The 25,791-nt window shown below is 43.9% G+C and overlaps 1 protein-coding gene across 12 annotated transcripts in view; it reads left to right on the forward strand.

The window, feature by feature from the left end:
• PDE11A (phosphodiesterase 11A) overlaps positions 1-25,791 on the forward strand; it is a 749,805-nt gene that overhangs the window by 306,856 nt on the left and 417,158 nt on the right. Inside the window, exons 1-2 of one of the 12 annotated variants that reach the window (XR_011022812.1) lie at positions 88-143; positions 16,980-17,086. The exons of the other annotated variants lie outside the window; for them this stretch is intronic. The gene's annotated coding sequence lies outside the window, so the exon portion shown is untranslated. Of the gene's footprint in view, positions 1-87; positions 144-16,979; positions 17,087-25,791 lie in introns of those variants that run through there. 12 annotated transcript variants of the gene reach the window in all.

Raw genomic sequence — 25,791 nt, forward strand, 5'->3', positions numbered from 1 at the left:
TTTCCCCTGACCCCCCCTACAGTGTCCCTTTAAACAACCATTAACCGCAAAGTTTATATCTCATTTATCCAGAAAAAAAAGGCCTCAGGATCCCCACTCCATTTATGTCTTGATGAAAACAGCTTTGGAAGAACATTATCAGTGTGAGTGATTTATAAGATTGGATTTTGTAGGAAGAACAAAGAGTCTGTTTTCAATCAGACCCTGTCTGGGTGAGATAATGGTAACAGTTATGGAGATAAGGGGAGCATTAATACACAACCTGGAAATAGTCTTCTTTCAGAAACAGTGACTGTGTATGGCTCCATTTACATTCATAAGTGCAAATTATTTAAACATTATATTATATTTGTGGGCTCAAAGTATATGTTAATAAACCTGAACTTCACTTACAGTGCATGGAGAATTATTTACCATCAGGTTTCGCTTAAAAAGCATAAAGCACATGCAAAACCTATTTAAATTTGCTTATGAAGAGGGTCTCCATCTCCAACCCAACCAGCACACCATCAGCACTGTATGCAAGGGAATTGTATGTTCATCCTGTAGTGAGGGAAGCCTCAGGATCCTATTGAGGCTTATCTCGGTTGTCTGAATCCCGACGTTGCTGAGCACGGCCCCCTCTACGTTGGGGCCATGTAGCTCGTCTTCCTGGATCGTGGCCACGCAGTAGCCATGCAAGCCCGTCCACGCATGCACAGTACCACGGAGCCCTCGGCTCCAGCAGGCACGGCCATGATCCAAGAAGAGGAGCTGCACAGCCCCGAAATGATTAGCGACAATGTCTTGTCTCTAATCGTGCTGTGGAGGGGGGGGGGGGGGGGGTGCTCAGCGATGGGGGACTTCAGAGCAGGAAGTGAGGGAAGCCTCAATAGGATTTTTAGGTAGATATCTCAATTTGTATCCCAGCTTGGCTCATTACTGTCACTCCCACAGCAAACATCACCTAGATAACAGGCTTACATCCAGGGCCGGCCCACCTATGACGCCAGGTGAAATGTCATCCTCAGGTGGCAGAAGTCTGGGGGCGGCACCAGGCAGGACCAGGAAGTGTGCCTGGCCTGCTGCCACCCAGCTTGCAGCTGCCCGCCTGGCTGTGGGGGGACCTGCCATGAGCTGGAGGGGGTCAGTGTGGGTTCATGATGATTTGAGAAAGGACTGTGGAAGTCCGAAACGTCTGTGCATCATCTACTATTGACCCATTCTGTTTTATCATGTTTTCACTTTATACAAATAATGAGCTGGAGGGGGTAGCAACCAGGAAGGAGGAAGAGCGGGAACAGCGGTGGGAAGGCGGGTCGGGCCCCCTCACCTGGGTCCTTCCGGTCTGTGCTTCCCCTCCAGCTATTTGCGCAGGCATCAGGCAGGGAAGGAATGATTCACCTCCTTCCGTTCTAACGATGCTTTCCACCGCTCGTCACTTCCTGCAGTGTTGCCCACTGTACTTACGGAATTACAGTGGGCAGGATTGCAGGAAGTGTCGAGCGGTGGAACGCAGCACTGGAATACGGAAGGTGGTGAGTCATTGCTTCCCCGCCCGCTGCTGGATGCTGCACAGCGCTAATGGCTGGAGGGGGAGCGCGGGCCGGGCGGACCGGGTCCAACCTCCCTACCCACCGCTGTGCCCGCTGCCCCCCTTCCTGGCTGCTACCCCCTCCAGGCTACCTATACTGGGGCAATTAAACTACTTATACAGGGGCAATTATACTACCTATACGGGGGCAACTATACTACCTGTGCTGGAGCTAATGTACTAGCTACCTATATGGGGGGCAATGATACTACCCATACATGGGGAAATTATACTACCTGTACTGGGGCAACTATACAAGCTACCTATACTGGGGCAATTATACTACCTATACAGGGCAATTATACTACCTATACGGGGGCAACTATACTACCTGTGCTGGAGCTAATGTACTAGCTACCTATATGGAGGGCAATGATACTACCCATACATGGGGAAATTGTACTACCTGTACTGGGGCAACTATACAAGCTACCTATACGGGGCAATTATACTACCCATACTGGGGCAACGATACTGGAGGCAACTACACTAGCTACCTATAACAGGGCAACTATACTTGGCTACCCTATACACGGGGCACCTCTACCTGGCTACCTATAGTGAGGGTGAGCATTTTTGGGTGCTGTGTGATCGTTCCAAATTGTGGGGGAGGGGAGGGGGGTTATCCTCACAAGTTTGCCTCAGGCAGCAAAAAAATCTGTGAAATCTTCTATATGGGAAAAATGCCCGCAGAATGAATAAAGAACTCTTGTTTTTGCATTTACTGGTATTCTAAATTACAAATTATATTTCATGTACTTGTTTTAATTAATAAAATATAAAAATGTCATTAGATTGTAAGTCTTGCTGAAGGACAGTAATGATTCTGTGGAAGAGCAGTTTAAAATTTAAGGCTATATACATTTATAACATTTATTATGGACAAATAGTTAGCATTTTAAAACCCCACGTTACCTGTGTTGCTCTGTTGCAGCACTGATCTCATTCAGTGACAGTGAAATGGACAGGACTACAGGAGAAATATGCATCCAGCAGTGCATTGTCCATAATGTACTGGTGCGCAAAGCATCAGTGGGAACATCGGATAGTACTGCCTGTGCTTTTTCTGTTGTCCATAACTGGATAGTGTTCTGGGTAAGGGCACCATCTTTGACATAGGAGAATAGGGTTCGAATCCTAGTTAGGATCAGTACCTAGCCCTTAGGCAAGACTCTCTAACACTGCAAGGTGACTTTGAGCTTGTCCCAGTGGCTGCAGCTCTTGAGCACTTTGAGTCCGACAGGAGAAAAGTGTTATACAATTATTTGATTTAGGATGTATGGAGAAAACAACAGGCACTACTGTCGCTATTGCTGGAACTTAATAAAGCACCAAGGATGGCAAAGACAACAATCGGGTGGGATTCACAGGACCAGCGTGCTCGGACCCAAGAAGACAACATTTTCATCCAGTGCTTAGTAGAAGTAAATGGGTTGGCACTCGCACTCCTTGTGTAAAAACAGCTTCAATGTTTCGGGCTGTACATAACAAACATGCTTGATTTCAATACAATAGTTCATACCCGATCCTAGTGTATCAGTGGAGTGAAATGGGAGTGATGGAGGCCTGACGCACGTTTCGCTCAAATGAGCTCTGCGCAGAGACTCAGAAGACACTCATTTGAGCCAAACGTGCGTCAGGCCTCCATCGCTCCCACTTCACCCCACTGATACACTAGGATCAGGTAGGAACTATTGTATTGAAATCAAGCATGTTTGTTATGTACAGCTTGAAACATTAAAGCTGTTTTTACACAAGGAGTGCGAGTGCCAACCCATTTACTTCTACTAAGCAATTATTTGGTTTATCACGCCCTATATGCCTATATGCACTGCAGAAATGAGCACACCAACTGAAATAGTGGGAACGATTCCTAAGCTCTCTTAATATGGTGCATTTATATATATTTACAGTGCATTCCCCTTGCGTCATAAAGCATTACCGTAGCATGGTAATCTATAGCAATAAACTGTTTATATGTCTTCAGTTAACAAATGTCACTGTTTAGGAAGTAGGATGTGGGAAACGATTCCTATGTGTATCTATTATGGAGTGTGACTTTCAATTTTTACTGTCCATCATTTGAATATAATTCTGCCATTGAGCATACTAATCATCACAAAGCCTTTTCACACAGCTCCATATCCAGGGCAGTTTCTAGGCTCGAGCGCGCAATGCGGTTCCTCCCAGTATTTGGTAGCCCCCAGTATTAACCAGAGGGAGCCCCCAATATGAGTAACCAGATGCAACACTCTGTATAGGTAGCCAGAGAGGACTCCCAGTATTGGTAACCAGAGGAGACCCCAGTATAAGGTAGCCAAATGCAGACCCACTTAGTATAGGTATCCACAGGAGCTTCCACAATTAGGCAGCCAGATGCATTCCTACTCCTAACCCCCCAGGATAGGTAGCTAGACATAGCCCCCCGCCCCCCAGTATAGAAGGCCAGATGCAGCTCCCACCAGTGTAGGTGGCCAGTCTCCTCACAACTCCCCCCCCCCCAGGATAGGTAGCTAGACATAGCCCCCCGCCCCCCAGTATAGGAGGCCAGATGCAGCCCCCACCAGTGTAGGTGGCCAGTCTCCTCACAACTCCCCCCCCCCCAGTATTGGTAGCCAGATGACCTTTGCAATATAGGTAGCCAGACGTAGCTCCTACCCCCAGTTGTAGCCAGATGCAGACCCCCCCCCCCCAGTATAGGTAGCCACAGGAGCCTCCAGTATTAGGTAGCTGGATGCAGTCGCCTCCTCCCTCCCTCATTATAGGTAGCTAGACATAGCCCCCCCCCCCCGTATAGGCAGCCAGATGTAACCCCTGCCAGTGTAGGTAGCCAGATGCCCCCCCCCCCCCCATCATAGGCAGCTAGATAACCCATGTAGTGTAGGTAGCCAGATGTAGGCTTCCCTGGTATAGACAGATGTCCCCCCACAATAGGCTGCCCGCTGACCCCTACAGTATGGGGGGGCGCTACACTCTAATGCTCGTCCGTACTTTGTTAACCCCCGCCTATACCTTTTTTTTTTTGCTATGCTAGCTTGATTCATTACTATCATGTTTACTACTATCAGGAAGTACCTTCTTACTAGAATCATTTAGTGTCACAACTCTTTGTATGGATTGCTTGGCCAGTATTGCTTTATTAATGCATTTTGCACCTTACAATAATTGTTTATGAATTCATAATTTGCTTCTGAAATTTTGCACAATATTGCGTGAGACACATTGAATTGATTATTATTTTTGCTAGATAGTAATTATTCATTGTTAAAACTGCTTCAGTGACAATTAATTGTGGAATATTAATTGATTTAATCTGTGAACTATCTCTGTATTGTGCCATGATGAATTAATGTTAGGTTAGCAGTGTGCCCCCTCTTTCAATTGGTTTTGATACATTTTTTGGTTCCCAATAAAAATTGATTATGTAATTTATTGAGCTTTGTGTTTCCATCTTTGTGTTGGTAACAGTTGTTAAACATCCGTGATGTATTTTGGTTCTGGGCTCCTTTTTTTTTGTTTATTGGTGTGTTGAAATCTAAATATGGTAGTTATAAATGCAGTTTTGTTTGTAAATCAATGCTATGGTCCAGGAGCGTAACTAGAAATCCCCAGGCACCCCTGTAAAAATTTGGATCCCCCGCCTGCTCAGAGACATTTTTGGGGGCCGAAGGGGTCGCAGCATGAGGGGGCAAGCATTCGACTTTGGCGGGGAGGGAAACAGTCTCCCTCCCCTTGGGCTCTCTCCTCTGCGCTCCCCTCCAGCATCTATCACTGGCAGCAGGCGGGCGGGCAGGACACATACCTCCATCCACCACGGTGGTTTCCAATCTCGAAGTGCTTCACGCTACTTCTTGTTTAAACAGGAAGTAACGTTAGAAACTTAGAGGAACCTCCGGCTGTGGAACGCAGGAAGGTATGTGTTCCTGCCCGCTGCCTGCTGCCAGTGATAGATGCTGGAGGGGAGCGCAGAGGAGAGAGCTTGAGGGGAGGGAGACTGTCTCCCTCCCCGCCAATGTCCAATGCTCTCCCCTCATGGTGCGACCCCTCCAGCCCCCCAAAAACAGCCCTGAGCGGGCCCTAGAGGGGCTCTGGTCCCCCCATGGGTGCAGGGGTTGCATCCCCTATTGTTACGCCCCTGCTATGGTCTTTTACATTGACTGTGGTGGACTACTGGAATAAGGATTACCCCCTATTATTGAATAATTAAAGCAAACCCGAGCCGAAGCTTGGGTTCAAAATCTGACACTTAGGGCCTGTTTCCACTACACGCCAATTCTGGATGCAGAAAAACTGACTCCAATGAATGCCTATGGACCTGTTTCCACTAAACGGGATTTTTCTGATGCAGATTTCCCATAGGCATTCATTGGAGTTAGTTTTTCTGCATCCAGAATCCACATGTAGTGGAAACAGTCCCTTACTATTTAGAGAGGGAAGCCTCAGGTTTGTAATGAGGCTTCCCTCAGTTGTCACAAGCCCCCGTTACTGAGCGTGCCCCCCCCCCCACATCAAGCACAGCTCTTTCTGCATCAAGTGCATGCTAGCACGTGGCTCCAATAATAGCCGGCTATTATTATTTACTGTATTTATAAAGCGCCAACATATTACACAGCTCTACACAATAGATAAAAGGGTAAACATACAAGGTAGGACATACAAGGAGCTCACAACAAAAACAAGATCAGGCAAATTATTGCGCTCAATTGATCCAGGAAGAGGAGCTGCGCGACCTCAATGTGAATAACGACAATGCATTGTCACTAATCTTATGGGGGAGTGGGGGGCGCACTTAGCAACGGGGGACCACGGAGTAGCGAGCATTGTAATCTATCAAATAGATCGATTGGGAATGTTGGCAAAATCTCGGTCTCAAGCGCTCGTTTGGGTGCATGGTGGTAACAGCGTTCGATACTCTGATGGACCCCCAGATTGTTTCCCCTGAAGTGTGTAAGTGTCCACCCTCCGTACCTGTGTGCAATGTTAAAGGCTCACCTATTCGCTGAGATGACTCCTGGCCTCCTCCAGTGGTCGGCATCTCGGTGAGTGTCTGTTCCAAATGACACGGCATGCTGTGAAGTCACTATATGCGCTGAGTCACGTGGTACAGGCGATCCCGGTGACAGCAAACATGGAAGGAGGCCAGGAGTCCCACCAACGTAGAGGTGAGACTTTAACACTGGTGCTCTGTACACCGGGAAGACACTTGGGGGGTGTGCCCCGGTAGGTGGCCGTGGCAAGACGATTTCCAATAGATCTCATGCATCCTCAGCCTCTATACCAGGGGTCTCAAACTCGCGGCCCGCGGGCCATTTGCAGCCCTCGATACAATATTTTGTGGCCCTCGCTGGCAAAAGCTTCCTTATAGTTCGCTTCAGTGCTCCCAAGTAATCCGCCGCATCCCCGCCGCTAAACGAGGGTTGCAGAGCCCCCAAATCGCCCGGGGGGCAATCCGCCGGCATTTTCTGGAAGGGGCAGAGCTTTCAGATTCAGCTCTGCCCCTCGTGACGTCAATCGCCGCACGGATCGCCGCCTCTCCCCGCCCCTCTCTGTGAAGGAAGAGTGAGAGGGGCGGGCAGAGGCGGCGATGCGCCGCGATTGTGAAATTCCTTATGCGGCCCAGCCTCATCCTGACTTTGCCTCCTGCGGCCCCCAGGTAAATTGAGTCTGAGACCCCTGCCTTAAAGGGACACTTAAGTAAAAAAAAAAAAAAAAAAGAGTTTTACTCACCTGGGGCTTCCAATAGCCCCCTGCAGCTGTCCGGTGCCCTCGCCGTCTCCCTCCGATCCACCTGGCCCCGCCGGCAGCCACTTCCTGTTTCGGTGACAGGAGCTGACAGGCTGGGAGCGATCAGGCAGGAGGAGGATGGAGAAAGCCCCAGGTATGTATGATTTTTTTCTATTCCCCACGTCTCAGGTTCCCTTTAAGACACCAGGGAACTTTATAAGGGAGGGAGTTGGCCCGCAACTTGGTCCCAGTGTTCAATCTTGGCCCACTTTGTATTAGAGTTTGACACCCCTGCTCTATACTCTTGTAGTATAGTTTCTATGAGACTGCCCACAAATCCTCAACTCTCTGCAGGGCTAATAATTTGCACAGAGCAACACCTAAACTATTCTATTGACTGCCAGTAGACTCTACTCCTTTCTGTCAATTACTGTTAGGGACACTGAAGAATGGGTATTTCTTATCAGCATATTGAGTTTTTCCCATTAAAAGTAGAATCTTCCTGTACTGTACTACAACAAACGCCTTTCCCATCCCTTTCCCATCCCTATAGCTAAAGCTATCATAACAGCAGTTAAAAGATGAAATTTATACTTGATGTTAATTACATTGTTAACCTCTTAACTCAAGATGGATGTCTCTATGCATCCAATCCTCCATGAGGAGATGGAATAGTCCATAACTTGTCAGATCTGTCAAATTTGTAATACCTACTGTAAAGGTGTGTACACACGTCGCCTGTCGGGAATTGGGATCCAATCCTCTAGGGCGACATCGCTGGGGCAGCCTGTACAGACATGTGTCAGCTATGTAGCTGACGATGCGTGCTGTTGATTTGCAGGGGGCGGAGAAAGCACAGAGTGGCGCATGCGTGACGTCACTCTGCAGGCGGTGGAGCAGTGTAATATGATCAGCCTTCGCTGGGTGAGTTGATCCGATGGGCAGATTGCTCGCGGGTTGGGATCCCGGCCGCTGTACAAATGCCTGACTATTGGCTGAGGCAGTTGTTATCGGCTGCCTTTGTCAGGCGTGTGTATGGCCCTTTAAGGTACCCATCAATTATAAAATCTTAATCACGGCGGTCTTCCTGCAGCCCCCGGAATGCACAGGCGACAATTTGTCACGCTGTGCAATATTTACCCCTGCGGTGGGGTCTGACTACCCATAGTTTGCAAAAGTCTGTCGTGTGTACGCGCCTTAAATAGCATCATTTGAACTAAGAACAGAAGAAATCTGATTATGTGACTAGATCAATAATCAGTCAGCATACTGTAGGTATGTAGCTGCTTTATTCCAGATGAAATATATTGCAGTAGACTAGGGGCTACGAATGTTTTTTTTAAAAAACAGTGGAGTGGAGTGGCACTCACAAAAAAAATGGGGACTCGTGTGCCCAAGCCCAAAAGATCTTCGTACTCCAGAGTCCATGACCCAGAAAAAAGATGGAGGCTGGCACCACCAATAAGTATTTATGTTCTTTTTATTTCATTAGCAAGATGGTTGAACTCGATGGACGTATGTCTTTTTTCAACCAAAATAACTATGTAACTATGTCAAAAAGCTTTGCTGGGGTAATGGCCGAGCCGAGGGATCACTCAGCTCGGCCATTAGCCCAGCAAAGCTTTTGACATCTTGCGACATCTTGCTAATGCAATAAACTCAGCATAAATACTTATTGGTGGTGCCAGTGCCAGCCTCCATCTTTTTTCTAAATGTTTTTTGTTGTTGTTATTTGCTTGGACTTGGGACTTTGATATGTTTTTGAGCTTAAAGAAAACCTGAACTGAAAATTAAAAGTCAAAATAAGCATACACAAGTCATACTTACCTTCCATGTAGTCTACTCCTCAGTGTCTTTCTCCTCTCCTGCATCTTGTTTGTTCACTGTGATCAAGGGAATTTTCCATCCTCCATTTTGAAAATGGCCATTACCCATAACAGCTTTCTGGTCAGCAACCAGTTAAACTGTAACATCGCCCACTTGAGCCATAGGGAAACATGGACATTACCTGGTACATCAGTTTTCCTCTCAGCTATAACTGTCAGCAACTGATATTTTACTGACAGCAACTGATATATTTCAGATCTGACAAAATATTGTCAGAACTGGAAGGGATTATTGTCAGAAGAAAATGGTGAGCTTCTGAGAGGAACTGATGGCAAGGTAACTATGTAATGTTCATTTGAAGTTACCTCATGTGTTTATTTTAAATATTTTTACTCAGTACAGGTTCTCTTTAAAGATTACCAGAGATGAAGAAATATAAATGTTTTATACATGCCTGGGGCTTCCTCCAGCCCCCTCTGTAGCGATTGCTCCCATGCTGTCTTCCTTTGCGTCCTCCTTCTGCACATGCGTGGCCCATTACAAGCCCTGTAGTTTTGGCAACGCACACACCCCCGTCTCGCTCCCGCGGCTGGAGTGTTCTGCACCTGCGCAGGAGCGCTTTAAGGCTTGCGGCCAGGCCACGCATGTGCAGTGCACCCCGACTGGCCAAACGTATGTGACTTGCAACAGGGGAAGGAGGAGGCGGTAGAAGACGGCATGGAAGCGGTCGCTGTGGAGAAGGCTGGAGGAAGCCACAGGTATGTATAACACTTTTATATTTCTTTGTCTCAGGATCACTTTAAAGTGTATCCGAAGGGAAAAAAGTGCCCACTGCCCAATTTGGGTACTTACCTTAGTAGAAGAAAGCCTGTGGATTCATCCCCCTCCACCTCGTCTTCCAGCGCTGGGACCCACGAAGCTTGTTGACAAGTCCCTGTTGACGAAGCACGGACCTCCCTGTACAAGAATAAGCATGGCCACACTGTGTAGGCACAGACAGTTTGCCCCTGCGCAGTAGCACAGAGCCAAATGGGCTCACTTGGAAGGCTGAGGGGAAGAGCTTCCTTCCAACAAGGTAAGTATGTGACTTTTTTGATTATCTTTGTCACAGGTTTTCTTGAAGCATGTACAGTATGTGGTATAACCATGTACTATGCAATCATATGAATGGCCACTTCATTTATTAAAATTGTATGAATGAAAGATTAATTCTGGTTGGTTGGTAGCAGATTATTGTTTTTGTATGCAGTCACACACACAGGAAAGCTATTATGTGCATGCTATTGTCTTTAAATAATTCAGTTTAATATTAAACCGCATTAAAGCACAGAGTCATGCTAGTAGAAGTTAACCGTCGCTGCTTCTGTTAGCATTAGTGGCACATACATGGATGCGCTGCAGATTATATTTCAGAGCATGAATTACATTTAGCAAAGCTATGCGTAGGTGTGTGTCTGCAGTTCACCAGTTACAGCACTGCCTGCAAAACTTGTGGCTCACTTCCAAAGCAGTCTACACATTTCCAGGGCTTCTCTGAAGTCATTGCCAGTGGTGAGATCAAGAATGGAAATGACACAAGACCAGGTGATCAGAGCAATGCAGAGACCAAGTCTACACACTATGCTGAGCAGCATCCCACTGTGTTTTGTGGAAGATTACACCATTCTGCAATGGAATACAATACAATGTTCCCTGAATATAAGCCCTACCTTGAAAATAAGCCCTAACTGCAGTTAAAGAGGAGGAAGAGGCGGCCAGCAAGCGGGGACACAGCAGTGCAGTGCTGATCGGGCACCGGTCCTGTCATCCCAGCACACAGCAAGGTTATCAGCTGTGTGCAGGGATGACAGGGCACGTGCCTGAACTGTACAGTAGCATACCCTTTGGATCCAGCAGAGGAAGAGGCGGCACAGTGGCAGTGGCGTAACCAAGGAGCCTGGGCCCTGGTGCAAGTTTTACATGGGGCACCATGCACTCTATTAATATGGAACCCCAAAACCTACCAAGGACAGCTGCAGTGTCAGAGAGGTGTAATCAGAGTAAGGAAACAGTTTGTTAAGGATTACCACAATTTAATGCACATATAGAGGAGTTCCTAGTTAGCATAGCACCAATAAAAAGCTAATAAAGCTGGCCACTAACGGTCCAATTTCTAGCGAAAAATCGTTCGAGCGATCAGAAATTCTGATCGGACGAAAAATCGTTCACTACACCATCAACTAACCAATCATTGCTTCCTATCTATCACGACCACCAAGAAAATCCAAATTTTCGTTCGACGAAAATTCATTCGGGCGACATTTTTTTCACTCGTTCATAATCGATTGTGTCCACCAATGGAGATTATTTACAACCAATCCGATCAGAATTTCTGATCGCTCGAACGATTTTTTGCTAGAAATTGGACCGTTAGTGGCCAGCTTAAGATGGATGAAGGAGGACCCCTAGTGGGTTGGTCGCTACCTCTGCACCCACTAGTGCTACGCCACTGCACAGAGAAGCCGGCAGGAGGACATACAGCACAGAAACAGCACAGTACATGGAACAGGAAATGTTCACCTGATAGAAATGTAAGACATCTCCATGAAAATAAGCCCTAGCACATCTTTTGGAGCAAAAAATAGTATGACAGTGTCTTATTTTCGGGGAAATATGCCATAGACATGTAGCAACAAGCACTCTAAACGATACATGCATTGTAATCATTATGGGGTTGGGCTCTCCACTTCTCCTTATCGTGTTTATACTTTACACCCTTTACTTATTTATTGTACAACCCTGAATAAAACCCTCATTTATTGTACAACCCTGAATAAAACCCTCATTTATTGTACAACCCTGAATAAAATGTTTGCGATTTAAACATAAATACACAAATATAGTAATAATACCGATAGATATAAGGTATTAATACAACATAAAGATAAAAAAAACACATCCGTGTATTTGTACAAAGGCTGGATTTGTAATTTTTCCACCACTAGGCCGACATTTTTTGTGGCTTCCTTCCATGTGCAGCAGCGCCCCTCCCATTCCGTGTGCCGCCCTCTTTCCCATGTGTAATATCGATGTACAACAGCATCTCTTTTTCCTGCACAGCTCCCTTGGACAGCAGCTGCCCTCTTCCTTGTCTTGCTCTTCATTTTCAGCCTTCCTTTTCTATTTATAGGCTACTTTTCCATTTCCAGACCACCCCCTACTTGCCCCTTGGACAGCAGCCACGCAAGGCCCATGTCTTTGTGGATTTTCCAGAAATCCTATAATGAGTGGGAGGCACTCCAGGGCTCTAGTAAGCTGTTTGAACAATAAGTGATCTTGCTTTGCACAAGGAATGGATCAATATATTTTCCTAAAAGCACCGCGGACTAGAAGCACCTGTATTATGTGCTCCTAGTCTACAGTGCTATAATAAGACCTAAATAAAGCCAGAAGAATGTAAATCTCTAATGGCAGGGTGAAACATTGCTTTAATTATCCTCCTTCTTCTCCTGGTTGGCCCAATCTATGTAGCCCTGTCTGCATGGAGTTTGTATGTTCTCCTGTGTGTGTGTGTGTGTGTGTGTGTGTGTGTGTGTGTGTGTGTGTGTGTGTTTACTCCAGGCACACAGGTTTCCTCACACATCCCAAAAACATACAGATGCGTTTATTGGCTTCCCCCTAAATTGGCCCTAGACTACAATACATATGACTATGGTAGAGATTAGATTGTGAGCCCTTCTGATGGACAGTTAAAGCGGAATATAACCCTGCATTTCAACTTTGCTCTAAAACATTATTTACAGCATATTATATGCAAAAAGCATTTTTTTTTACTAGACCAGCATTGGAAGGGTTAAACACAGAGGTTTAAAGTTCCATGGAGAGATATGCAGAAGTTCAGATTGTTACATTCTATTTAGTTATATGTATATATTGAGAAATGTTACACACTCTTTGGCTGTCCTCCAACTCCTCAGTCAGAGAGATGAGTCACATTCAACACTTAGATACATTTATGTAAACAAAATGTATCTATGTCAGCTTCGGATGCGTCTGCAGAAATCTCCAGGAACTTTAAAGCACTGTGTAACCCTTCCAATGCTGGTCTAGTAAAAAAAAAAATGCTGGTTGCATATAATATACTGTAAATAATGTTTTAGAGCAAAGTTGAAATGCAGGGTTATATTCCGCTTTAAGTGACAAGACAATATACTCTGTGCAGTGCTGTGAAAGATGTCAGTGCTATATAAATACTAAATAATAATAATAATGATTACCCCATCCCGCTGCCTTGTGTCTTCTCTTGCTCATTGCTTTATAGATGGCTCCCGATGTCACATGATTTGGAGGAGTGTATACAGCACAAAGCAAGAGGCTGCTGGGAGTAAGAGACGTGAACCACAGTCCCATAGCTCTCTTGCGCTAATGCTCTGCAAGGTGGGTGGGAGGAGGAGTGGGCCCCCTGCCATCATGAGGGTTACGGTGGCCATTCTTATGCTCCCTAATCTGGGACACCCGCATATTCCCCATACATTGAAAATATTATAACCTAGGTATAATTTTCATGGTTTGTGCAAGCTATAGGAATCTGGAGCATCTGCACATCATACTAAAAGGCCCCTGTAGAGTTACCCCCTGAGAAATCCGTCTCTGCGCAATGGAATGCGTGAGAGAGGGTAGTGGGCAATGGCATTTATTTCTTTTATATTATCCTTGTAATCTTATTATGGGTTCTGTCTAATATTTAGCAAGATCTGTCGTGTATACTCTTTACCTGTTCACACCATGTATATGGGATTTTTTTGTATAACACCATCCATACAGCGATCAAATCCTGTTTAATGTTATTATTGTATTGTCACCAGTCTAATGTACTATTGGCAGGCCTGGATTTACCTCACAGGAGCCTATAGACACAGATTTCCTGGCAACTTAGACTTCACCCTCCATGAACCTACAAACCCCCACCGAACCACACCGCAAGTGTGTTGGCTGCCCAGCTGTCACTTCTCCCTTACTTCCCTTGTTCATCATAGGTAGCTACAGGTATCCCTTAGTATCAGGTAGCCAGGCGTACTCTCAATATTAAGTAGCTAGAGATTGTCCTGACTGAAGGGAGATCTTGTTAGTGAAATGCCAAGAGGAGAGTGAGTAACCTCTCATTTACACTCTCAACAGGACTCTGCATAGGGAAGATGGGAGGGAGGCACTTGGAAAGGGGAGAGAGACGCTTTTCCATCATCAGGCGCCTGTAGGCACGTGCCTTGTGGTAAATCCGGCCCTGACTACTGAAATAAAGTTTTCTTACATTTTTTACATGTTGCATCACTAAGAATTGTAGACACAATACACACTAAAACAGTGAATGAAAGTTCACATATTGCCACATATTCTGTTTCTGTTTGTTTTTAAATCTTTTTATTGTGGCAAGATAGAAAAACAGCCTGTTACAAGATCACATCTTTACAAATACAGCCACTTTTTATAAAAATAACATAGCACTCAATCAGTCTACACATCAGTTCTTTGCAACAAAGCATAGCATAGCTGACACTAACATGGAAACAATGATCATAGTCATGAAACTTGCTGTGCTACGAGAATAAAGAAAAAAAGAAAGCAGAATAGTATAAAAACTAAACCAAAATAAAACAACTTGCCATATATGTGATTGTATATCATCACTCTTCACTGCCTTCACTGCTCTTCCCAGACCTCCAGGTTATTGTTTAGAGAAGTTATAATAGTGTGCCCTGTAAACTTATAATTTCTTGTAGCCTCTGTGGGTCAACACTTCCAACCCCCCATTTCTTTATAGTGTTTTCGGTTTGGCCAGTAGAGTTAGCATACATAATTTGATATGTAAAGTTCACATTCACTATGTGAATAATTTCAGGTAAAGTGGGGCAGACTGGGTTTTTCCAATGTCTTGATATAGCAACCTGTGTGGCCAGTAAGATATTGGCAATCAGTAATCTGTATTGGGCAGGTATGTCCAGGCCTAGATTCAGCTAGGCCTGGTTCCATAGTAATTCTTATACCCAGTAAATCTCTTATAAACTGAAAACATTGTGCCCATAGTCTTTTAATAAAAGGACAGCTCCACCACACATGTAACAATGTTCCTGCTTTGGAGCAATTCCTCCAGCATCTATCAGAATGAGAAGCAGATATTAGTGAGAGTTTCCTTGGGGTGAGATACCACCTCATCAAAAGTTTTTGAACACATATTCTGTTTCTGTTCAGTTCCTTCATCATCTTCTCCATTTTACTTTCCTGAAAGGACTTCACATCCTAACAATTAAAATATATAAATAAATAGAATAACTAAGGATGGGATAAAAATAGGAAAGAGATGTAGTGCACAGTATAATGCTGCGATGAACGTAATTTGCTTCTGCGCCACACAGAAGTGTTATGAAATATGGCAAATACCCGGTCTTTCACTTGCTCTAGTGCTCTTCAGAGCCATCTTTGCTTAAAGAGTTGTTTTTTTAATGTACAAGTCCTGCTGTGCACCGTGAAAAGATGCCAATAGCCACATACACCATGCAATTTTCTCAGCTTGAGTTCTCATATATTACTCTCCAACATGAAAATGGGTAGAAAGCTAAAAACACAAGCAATGCATGTGAAATATGTAGCATAACACATATGAGGTGCATCGAATAATATGTACCTTTTGTGAAAAGCAAGAATATTGAGAGCTTTCCCATTCACTAAAATGAATGCATTTTTTCAGTGTTCCACATTCAAATCGATATCTTATCGTATGCCCGGATTTTAGTAATGCTCTGGAGTTTTTTTAAAGGACCACTATCGCAAAACAATTTAAATACATAACATACATGTAAAATATATGTTTATATCCTTATAACCATCAAAAATTACTTTTTTTCCCATAGTGCTGTTATTTACAGTAAGTAGAAAAAAAGCTGACAGATCCCCCATGAGGAGATGGGCTAGTCTGAAACCTGTCTGATCTGTCAGATTTTCACTATCTACTGTAAGTGACAATGACATAGGAAAAAAGTAATTTATTGTGCATTCTTTGCAAAAGTTTACACTATATTAGTACATTTATAGAGAGACACTGAGAAATAGTCATGGGGGATTCAAACAGGTGTTCTTTGCTTTTTGTGTCATAAAATCAATTTAAATATTCCCCTTGAAAATCAATAGGTGAAATAAAATTGGCTGTTGTAGGCTCCACCCACTGTCCTGAATATGAATTCCAGTCGCCCAGTGACCAACTGTGCAAAGTTAAAGAACCCTGCCATTAGCGGTGTAAGAAAGGCTGCAGTTTACATGTTCCAATTGAAAATGAATTGCTGAAATTTGATTGGCTGTTTTATGCTTTGCCCACTTTCCCTGAAATGTTTACCTTGGTCACCAAGTAATTAACTGTGCCAAGTTTAGGGACTCTGGCTTTAATACTGTGAGAATGGCAGCCTTTTACATTTTTGTTCCGTTGACATGAATGGATGAAATCTTATTGTCTGTTTCTGGTTCCGCCCAGGTGGGCAGGGGGGGGGGCGTGAGCCCCCTAGAATATATCTTCTCAAGTAGTAAGGGATATGTATACCAAGTTTTGTTGAAATCGGTCAAGGCTTTTTCGAGTGATGGCTGCACATACATACCTGTACATATACACACAATTTTTTTCAAAAAACAGTAAAAGATTGGCAGCGCTCCTAGGCTGCAAAAGAAATAAAACCAACAGAGGTATGGAGAGCCCCCTAGGGGCTTAAATACACACCTTGAATACAAATCCGATACAAATTATGCACTAATCCCTAATCGAAATATTTGAATGCAGACTGATACACATGGATGCAGCTAACCATAATTATACTTACTTTTTTTTGTACAGCAGGAGACATTGGCAGCGCTTCCAGACACAGGCTGCACCCGATTTGACTACCTACATAGATGTGTAGAGCTCGATATACAGGCAAATTACACAGCTTGCATTCAAAACAGGTACAGTAAAGGAGGACGTTAGCTTCAACAAACAATTTGTGTACAGATTATTTCTTACTAGATTCTTCCACGACGATGACGTGCCCTCACGGAAGAGACCTATCCACTAGTCTAACAGTTAAAACATAATTCTTACCTGGTGCTGCTAGCCATAAATGGTTCAAACATTTTTTTTCAAAAAGCTGCGTTTAAACCCCTAGGGGGCTCTGCACACTTCTGTTGGTTTCATTTTATTTGCAGCCTAGGAGCGCTGCCAATCCTTTTGCTGTTTTATTTTTTAAATGTGTGAACGTGTCCTCACGGAAGAGACTTAACCACTAGTCTAACAGTTAAAACATAATTCTTGCGAGAGTGCGAAGGGTTAATAGATTTTTGCTGTTTTCTGGCCACACCCCCTTCAGCACCTCCCTTTCCTTAATAACTTATTTAATTTCCTAACTAGAGGCGATGTGCCTGGATATATGGGTTTTTTTCTTAAAACATAATTCTTACCTGGTGCTGCTAGCCATGAGCAGTTCAGACATTGGAGAAAAAAAAAACAGCAAAAGATTGGCAGCGCTCCTAGGCTGCAAATAAAATGAAACCAACAGAAGTGTGCAGAGCCCCCTAGGGGCTTAAATGCTGTTTTTTGAAAAAAATGTTTGAACCGTTTATGGCTAGCAGCACCAGGTAAGAATTATGTTTTAACTGTTAGACTAGTGGTTAGGTCTCTTCCATGAGGACACGTCATTGTCGTGGAATAGTCTAGTAAGAAATAATCTGTGCACAAATTGTTTGTTGAAGCTAACGTCCTCCTTTACTGTACCTGTTTTTAATGCAAGTTGTGTAATTTGCCCATGCACACACACATGTCCATTTTTATTTATAGATAGATAGATAGATAGATAAACAAACAAGTTCAAGATATGTATAGGCTTGTTCTGAGAAACAATATTTTTGTGTCTAACCTGTCAATTCATCATTGCTGTCTGCAAATCCACTTAATTTAGGCTGCAGACTTCCTATTCATAAGTTTAAGTGGTGGGGGCAGGCAATAGCTGCCTTGCCTTAGGCTCCAAAAGAGTTAGAAATGACCCTGATGGGGGGCTTGTTGTGATTTGGACTTGTGTATTGCTATTGACTACCTGTACAAAGTATATTCTGTGTTAAGTATATTCTCATTATAGTAAACTCCAAGGGACCAGGAAAAGTGGTTTACAATATCAGAAGTTTACTATATCAGATATTGGGCTCTATTCTCAATGACACATGCTGTAAGTAACTTTTTACCGCTAAATTACCGGCATCGGTAATTTCCGCATCTTTTCCACATTCACTAAAATGTTTCCGCATGCGTGCATATTGCGGGAAAAAGTGTGAAAACACACGTAAACAGGTGGAAAACATGCTGTAAAAATGCGCAAAAGAAATTGCAATAAAAAATTGTCCCCAAAAAAGTTTTAAGTCCAGCAAACACAATGCTCAAGGCTCCAGGCTCCATTCAAGTCAATGGGAAGTGAAATATATCACCAGGTACTTGTAGGTGATATAAAATCGGTAGTTAAAGGGACTCCGAGCAGTGCAGTAACTATGGAAAGCATACCATTTTGAAGCTCTCTTTCTCCTCTTTCCATTGATATATAAACCGCCACCCTGCACCTTTTAGTTTTCGCTATTTTCACGATCGAAATCGCAGCCGCCATCTTGGATTCCTTATTCAGCATTGTATTATGCAGGACAACACTTTCCCCAGTGTCGGCAGCTCTATTCAGTGCAATGCAATGAAATGCAAGGAGCCCAGTGGGATATAATTACAAACATCATGCCGGTAGGTGTGAGGATATAATTAATTAGTTGTGGGTATGCTTAAAGGCATACCCACAGGCATTGCTCGGAGTCCCTTTAAGGCAGAAATAACGCGCTCCTTTTTCATTGTGAATTTGGATTTTTTTTGGCATAAATTATCGACTTTTGCAGAAAATTTTCTGCATTATTTACGAACTTTTAACGCTTTTTTTTCCGCATGCAGAAAAACATGCGGAAATTTTTCTGAATGTCAAGATGGTCTTATTTTGGTCAAAAATTTACCGCAATTGCATTTCCGCATGCGGAAAATGATTGTGAATAGAGCCCATTGTCTTAGAAATGGCCCAGCATGCCCTGGTATGTTCTCTGCTGCAAAGGACCAACTCTGTCCTCCCATTGGAGGTACAGTACAAACACTTGCACATTTGATGGACTACAAGGTTAAGTATATCATAGGGCTACATAGCCAGATTGGACAAATCGCTTGTACAGTATCCAGGGCTCCTTAAAAATTGCAGCCATCACTGAATAAAGGCAGCCACTCGCTTCCTGTGAGTGGCTCCAATACCATCGTGGGCGGGACTTGCAGCACATGTCCTGCAAAACTTTCTGCTCACACTTGCAGCCAATCATGAAGCCTCTCTTGCAGCCAATCGTGATAAGCCACGCACATCTGTAATGCCAGTGGCTCCGATTCCTCCACTAGAGGGACTTAGCACTCTCCTCTCCACTCTCCTTAATTTTGCAGTGAGACGGCTCGCTCTGATGTGCGCTACAAGGGAATGTAGCCTGTTCTTCGCTCCACGCACTACCAGGAGCATCATTGCTAACAAGGGAAGAGATACCCGGGAGTACATACATTCCCATGAAAGGACTGTGACGATACTTTTATCACTGATTGCAAAGTGGAAGTGGTAACGCTGCATCCTCTTTCGCTTGTTTACATTATTCCTCATTTTCCCCAGGCTGCTTATTTGTACAGTACTGTATATCCAGCGCTATTATCTTGTCTATCAGTTATCAACTCACTTGTAACCAGCCTGAAGAGAGCAGCTAACTTTTTACTATATCCAGAGGCAGCGTCATGTAGGGGCCAAAAACAGGTTTACTATAACAGAAGTTTTATTATATCCGTGTTTACTACACCAGGTGTTTCTCCCATAGAGGTAGTTTACTATACCCAGATGTTAACTATACCCGAGTTTATTATAACGAGATAATCTTAATAATATAATCATATTGCTGGGACTTGTGGTTCTATGAATATTCAGCTTTGTAAAAGTTAATTGCTGAATAGTTTGCTGTGCTTGCAGTTTTCCCTCCCACAGGAAGGTGGGGTTTCCTGCCACCTATAGAAGAGCAGCTTTTAAACTGTGGAGCTTTGTAGCCAATGGGAGAAAGACTTACCTCAGAGAAGGAAAGGGAAAGCGCTAGAATAAAGGAGGAGGCTGGAGAGAGGAAGGAGAGGAACGCAGGGGTGTGCTGGAGGAGATCTGGGTGGATCACACAGAGACATACACAGAGTTGTGCTGTATGTGAGGTGGAATCCCTTCTCCACAGTGACCAGGCAAGTGACTGCATCCTATATGGAGAGGAGTATTACACACCTCACCACATTGTGACTGCTTAATCTGCCTCATCTGAAGGAACTGTAAGCAAATTACTTTATTACTACAGTGTGAGGGAAGCAGTGATCAGCTGATAAACTGGATCCAGTTTAATGGTTTGTTGCATCATCTGCCTATATTGAAGCTTCTGCAGATTCACAGGGCCATCTTACAGTGAGTGATTCCTGGGGATTCTATTTTCTCATAATCAGGCCTCCCAGGGTCTTATACAACACAGGTGCAGCTAGGACTAGAGACAGAAGAACTGTCAAGCCTGGTAAACATCTTGCAATTTCCTGTCAGATAGACTGGTCGAATTGATTATTCCCAATAGGTCCGATTTGATTTCTGATCATTTTTCTAATTGATTTTTAAACCATTTCTACACAATCGATCAGAAAAATTACTGGATATCAGATCTGATCTGTCAGAAAAATTGTTTTGATTTGTCTATCTGACAGGAAATGGCATGATGTGTATCAGGCAATATAAAGTATTTGCCTAACAATCTGCTTGGGGTTCCTAAGCCTTTCTGAAGAGGATCATTTATACAGTGGGATGCAAAAGTTTGGGTAACCTTGTTAATCGTCATGAGTTTCCTGTATAAATCGTTGGTTGTCAGTTCAATATATCAAATAGGAGACACACACAGTGATATTTGAGAAGTGAAATGAAGATTAATTGGATTATTGGATTTACAGAACGTGTACAATAATAAAAGTAAAATTAGGCAGGTGCATAAATGTGGGCACTGTTGTCATTTTATTGATTCCAAAAACTTTAGAACTAATTATTGGAACTCAAATTGGCTTGGTAAGCAGCCTCTGACAGAGGCACTCGGCTGTGATACAGACCAGTACTAGTTCCTTTTCTCCATTGATTGCCTGATGAAGCGGGATTTTGCCGGTGAAACGCGTTGCATACTGGATCTACAATTAAATGTTATTTTTGTATTAAAATAACGAATGCTTGTCTGTTGGTCCTAAAGGGAGGTAAGTCCACCAACTTCCCCCTTTTAAACTGTTTTTAGACGTTTTTATTCTACATTGGCGCCTTTGTTCATAAATTTGTATCTAGGCTAGGCGACCCCTGGTGGAGGGGTGATATCCCCAATTTTTCCTGTCTACAGAGAGTGTTTTCTTATACCTGAGTGGGGTCAGATTATAATTCTCCCCACCTGCATTTCAAGTGGTTACCTAGCTTGTAACCCACACTTGTGAGTATATCTGTTATTGGTTTAATGTATCAATTTGTAACCAAACTACTACACTATATTGGGCTCTTGGTTTCCTCCTTTTGTTTTACATACACCTATGGGTGCATTACACTTATATGACGATTATCATTGTCTGTAGTCATAGGCATACAGTACTCTGCACATACTCTGCACTATGATGGTATTTATATGTTCTTTCTGAAGTAATCCTGATTACAGTTGAAGCGAAAATGAAGTGTAGAACTTCATTACCTGGGCCGAATTTACCATAAGGCACTGTCGGCCCATGCCTACAGGCACCTGATGATGGAAAGGTGGCTCTATCCCCGTTCCTAGTGCCTCTACCATCTTCCCTATGCAGAGTGCTGTTGAGAGTGTAAATGAGAGGTTACTCACTCTTCTCTTTGGCATTTCACTGACAAGATCTCCCTTCAGTCAGGACACTCTCTAGCTACTTAATATTGAGGGTACTTCTGGCTACCTGATACTAAGGGGCACTTGTAGCTACCTATGACGGGCAAGGTAAGTAAGGGAGAAATGACAGCTGGGCAGCCAACTCACTTGCGGTGTGATTCGGGTTTGTAGGTTCATGGAGGGTGAAGTCTAAGTTGCCAGAACAATTCTATCAAGACGAAGCGGGCACACCATCCATCCTCAAATTCTCGGGGTGCTTGGCGAGGTGGCATAGGCAATACCACACTTCAAGTAAGTCCACAAGAACTCACCAGCACACCACCAGTTAAAGCACACCTTTTATTGTGCCAATATCCACAATGTTCCAACAATTGTTTCAGGGGCCACGCAGGGTCCCCCTTTATCAAGGCATGTCTTGATAAAGGGGGACCCTGCGTGGCCCCCGAAACAATTGTTGGAACATTGTGGATATTGGCACAATAAAAGGTGTGCTTTAACTGGTGGTGCTGGTGAGATCTTGTTGACTAAGTTGCCAGCACATCTGTTCCTATAGGCTCCTGTGAGGTAAATGTGGGCCTGTTCATTACTAAAACCACAGGGGAGCAACCTTTATAATAACCAAAAGATTCTAAGAGTACACTTATTGAGAGACTGCAAAAAGATCCACTGATACAGTTGATATTTGCTGTTGGAAGGTTTTCTGCAGTTTTTATGAGAGAGAGTTTAATGTAATTATTGAAGTTTAGAGCTGGAACAAGGAGAGGGCTGCATTAGTTATTTTGACTTTTGGAATTGACTTTGATGCAAACTGTTGAATTGTATGTGCTTAGCGACCTCTATCTATAATTTAAAGGGACATTCTTAAACTATTGTGTGAACAAGTGAGTGCACTTTCAATATCTATTTTTTATTATGTTATCCTCCGTCAAAGCACAAAGAATCAGGCTCAGTAACAGGATGGGAGTGTGAAATAGCTTTTTTTCATCTTTATAATTATCCAATAAGTGGTATCATCCTGATTCTATTTTTTTTGTTTTTTGTTTTATTTTGTGCAGAAACTTAATGACTGAACTATTGGACTTTGAGAATGTTTAGGTTCTCTGGAAATTAGTCAGAGAATGTGACCTTACCTCTGTAGGAATGGTCAATGATAGAACTCAAAAGAACTTTCTTAAACACACTAGCTATCAGCTTTAGGGAGGACCACTAATAAAAACAGGCCCTCTTCAGCGGGTAAAAACATTTTCAAAACATTCAACGGTTTAATGATTTGCATATGTGCAGATATTTAGAATTGACAATGCTGTTTAGTCTATGACAGGAGTTCTCAATCTGGTTGCCACGGCACCTTGGTGTGCCTCAAGAACCTCTCAGGGGTGCCTTGGCGTACATCCCCATCTTTTGTGCATTGCCATCAGGTAAAAACTATACAATGTGGCTGCATAACCTGCCAGTTAGCCTTTAGTCCCTGTAGCTATGGTTGAAGTTAGACAAGAGAGGAAACTGGGTGGCGAGGCAGATTAATGCACCTTGGCCTGGATAGGTTAGGAAATGTTTGTCTATCTAATGGGGGTCATTTACAATCTGGAAATGATGCTGCTTAATTAAAGGGGGTGTTTCTAGCTGCAGTCCCCATGTGGGGAAATGTCTATGTGCTCTACAAGATTATTTATCCTTGTTATGTTAATTCTGGGGGATGCTGCATAATGGGGGGTTACTGACTATTTGGAGGGTGTAATGCTGCCTAACGTGGGGGTCACTGACTTTTTTTTTTGGGGGGGGGGTTTGCTGCCCAAGAGGGGAGGGGCGGTCATTGACTACTTGGAGGGAGAATGCTGCCTAATAATCATCGCTAGCTACTGGAGGGGGGGGGTAGCTGCCTAATAAGGGTCATAATGGCATTTTGGTAGTTGTGTGTGCTGAGGGGTGCCTTGAAAAAAATGTAAAAGCCATAAAGGGTGCTGCCATCCAAGAAAATCTGATAACCACTCTATGACTTTATATTAGTTACTGTTTGAGGTAGCGGGAGACAACAATGCAGTGTTCTTCTATGTGATGACTTTCAGGTAACAAATTATCTATATGTTGGCAAAGTTCTTTCTCCCTGATGGATAAATATAATTTTAAAGATCAGTTCCATTAAGTAATGAGTAATAATATTCCCTTAGTGATATTTGTTATTACAATTAACTTTTAAATGCCATTTTTCACTTTCAACATGCTTTAAAAGGTGATAAAATGTGCATATAGTGGCATTGTAATGACGATATACTGACTGCATCTGAACAGGTTTGTAAAAGGCTTAAAGGATACCAGAGGTGAAAACATAAGCAGAAACGGTTCACAATTGCAGAGCGCTCACGGCCGCGGTCCCACACTGTAGGACGCGCACAACCGGACCAGCGCAGGCGCAGTGAATGCCGACTCCAGCAACCCTGAAGAGGCTGCCAGAGGGGCTTGGGTAATAAATGGAGAGGGGCAGAAAAGAATGGGGGGAGCGTTTTTGCCCATTTCTCCTTATGGTTTCACCTCTGGTATCCTTTAAACTTTAACTGAAGTACAGGTAGGAGATAAACAAGAGTACAGTCCCAATCCTACTAGATTTGTCCTTTTTTATTGTAAGGGTTAGGAATTCAGGACTCCAAATGACAGTTTCTCTGCAGCCAAGCAGTCAAATTGTAGGATAAAGGAGTGTACAAACAGAGCATTTCTGTAACGATTGTGGAATTATCTCCGTGGTCAGCGCACAACCTGCGTGCCGACACCACGGAAATCCTCCACAAACGTTTGGATAAGAGAACTCAGCTAAGGTGCGGATGCACCCGTAGAAAGGAATTCCAACCGGCTGATGGAGCTGTGGAGTGCAGAGGAACAGATCCTCTGCACAGCCACAGATGCCAGAAAGGATTGTACGTAATGGGGCAATACGGAGCAGGATAGTTTCTCTCGAGGGAGAGAGCACAGAGACAGAATGTATGTATGTCTACCAATCTAGTCGCCGCCCGGCGACGGTCGACATACAACAGCGAAAACCAAAGTGTGAACGCAATCGCAAGAGTGGCGATTGCCAACAGTGACACAAGACAGAGTAAAGGTTAAACACAGGAGCTGAGCGAAAGCCACAGCATATCAAACAATGAGAATGACAACGAAAATAACAAACGCAATACCTAAACGCGGTCACCGCGCGTTAGGCGCAACAGTGACAAGCGCGTTTACGGCGCGGTCTCCGCACGATAAGCGCAACAGAGACAAGCACGCCACCCTGACTAACGAATGAACACAAATGAACAAATAACAGAAACACTTGCTAAACGGCTGCCTTACCTCAGGCAACCGCAAGCGTTTGCTCCAGACAGACAGACGAACGGAAAACAGGAATAGGTCAGATAAGATCCACCGCTCTTCCGCCAGAGCGAGTGCGATCCGGGTTCAGGGACAGGACAGGAAGGATCCACTGCTCTTTCTGCCAGAGCGAGTTTGAACCAAGTAAAGAAACAGAGCTAGCAGGATCCACTGCTCTTTTCCACCAGAGCAAGTGTGATCAAAGTACAGAAACAGAGCTAGCAGGATCCACTGCTCTTTTCCACCAGAGCAAGTGTGATCCAAGTACAGAAACAGAGCTAGCAGGATCCACTGCTCTTTTCCACCAGAGCAAGGTTGATCCAAGTACAGAAACAGAG

This window comes from Hyperolius riggenbachi, chromosome 7 (assembly GCF_040937935.1).
Source record: "Hyperolius riggenbachi isolate aHypRig1 chromosome 7, aHypRig1.pri, whole genome shotgun sequence".
In the NCBI taxonomy this organism is placed as follows: domain Eukaryota; kingdom Metazoa; phylum Chordata; class Amphibia; order Anura; family Hyperoliidae; genus Hyperolius; species Hyperolius riggenbachi.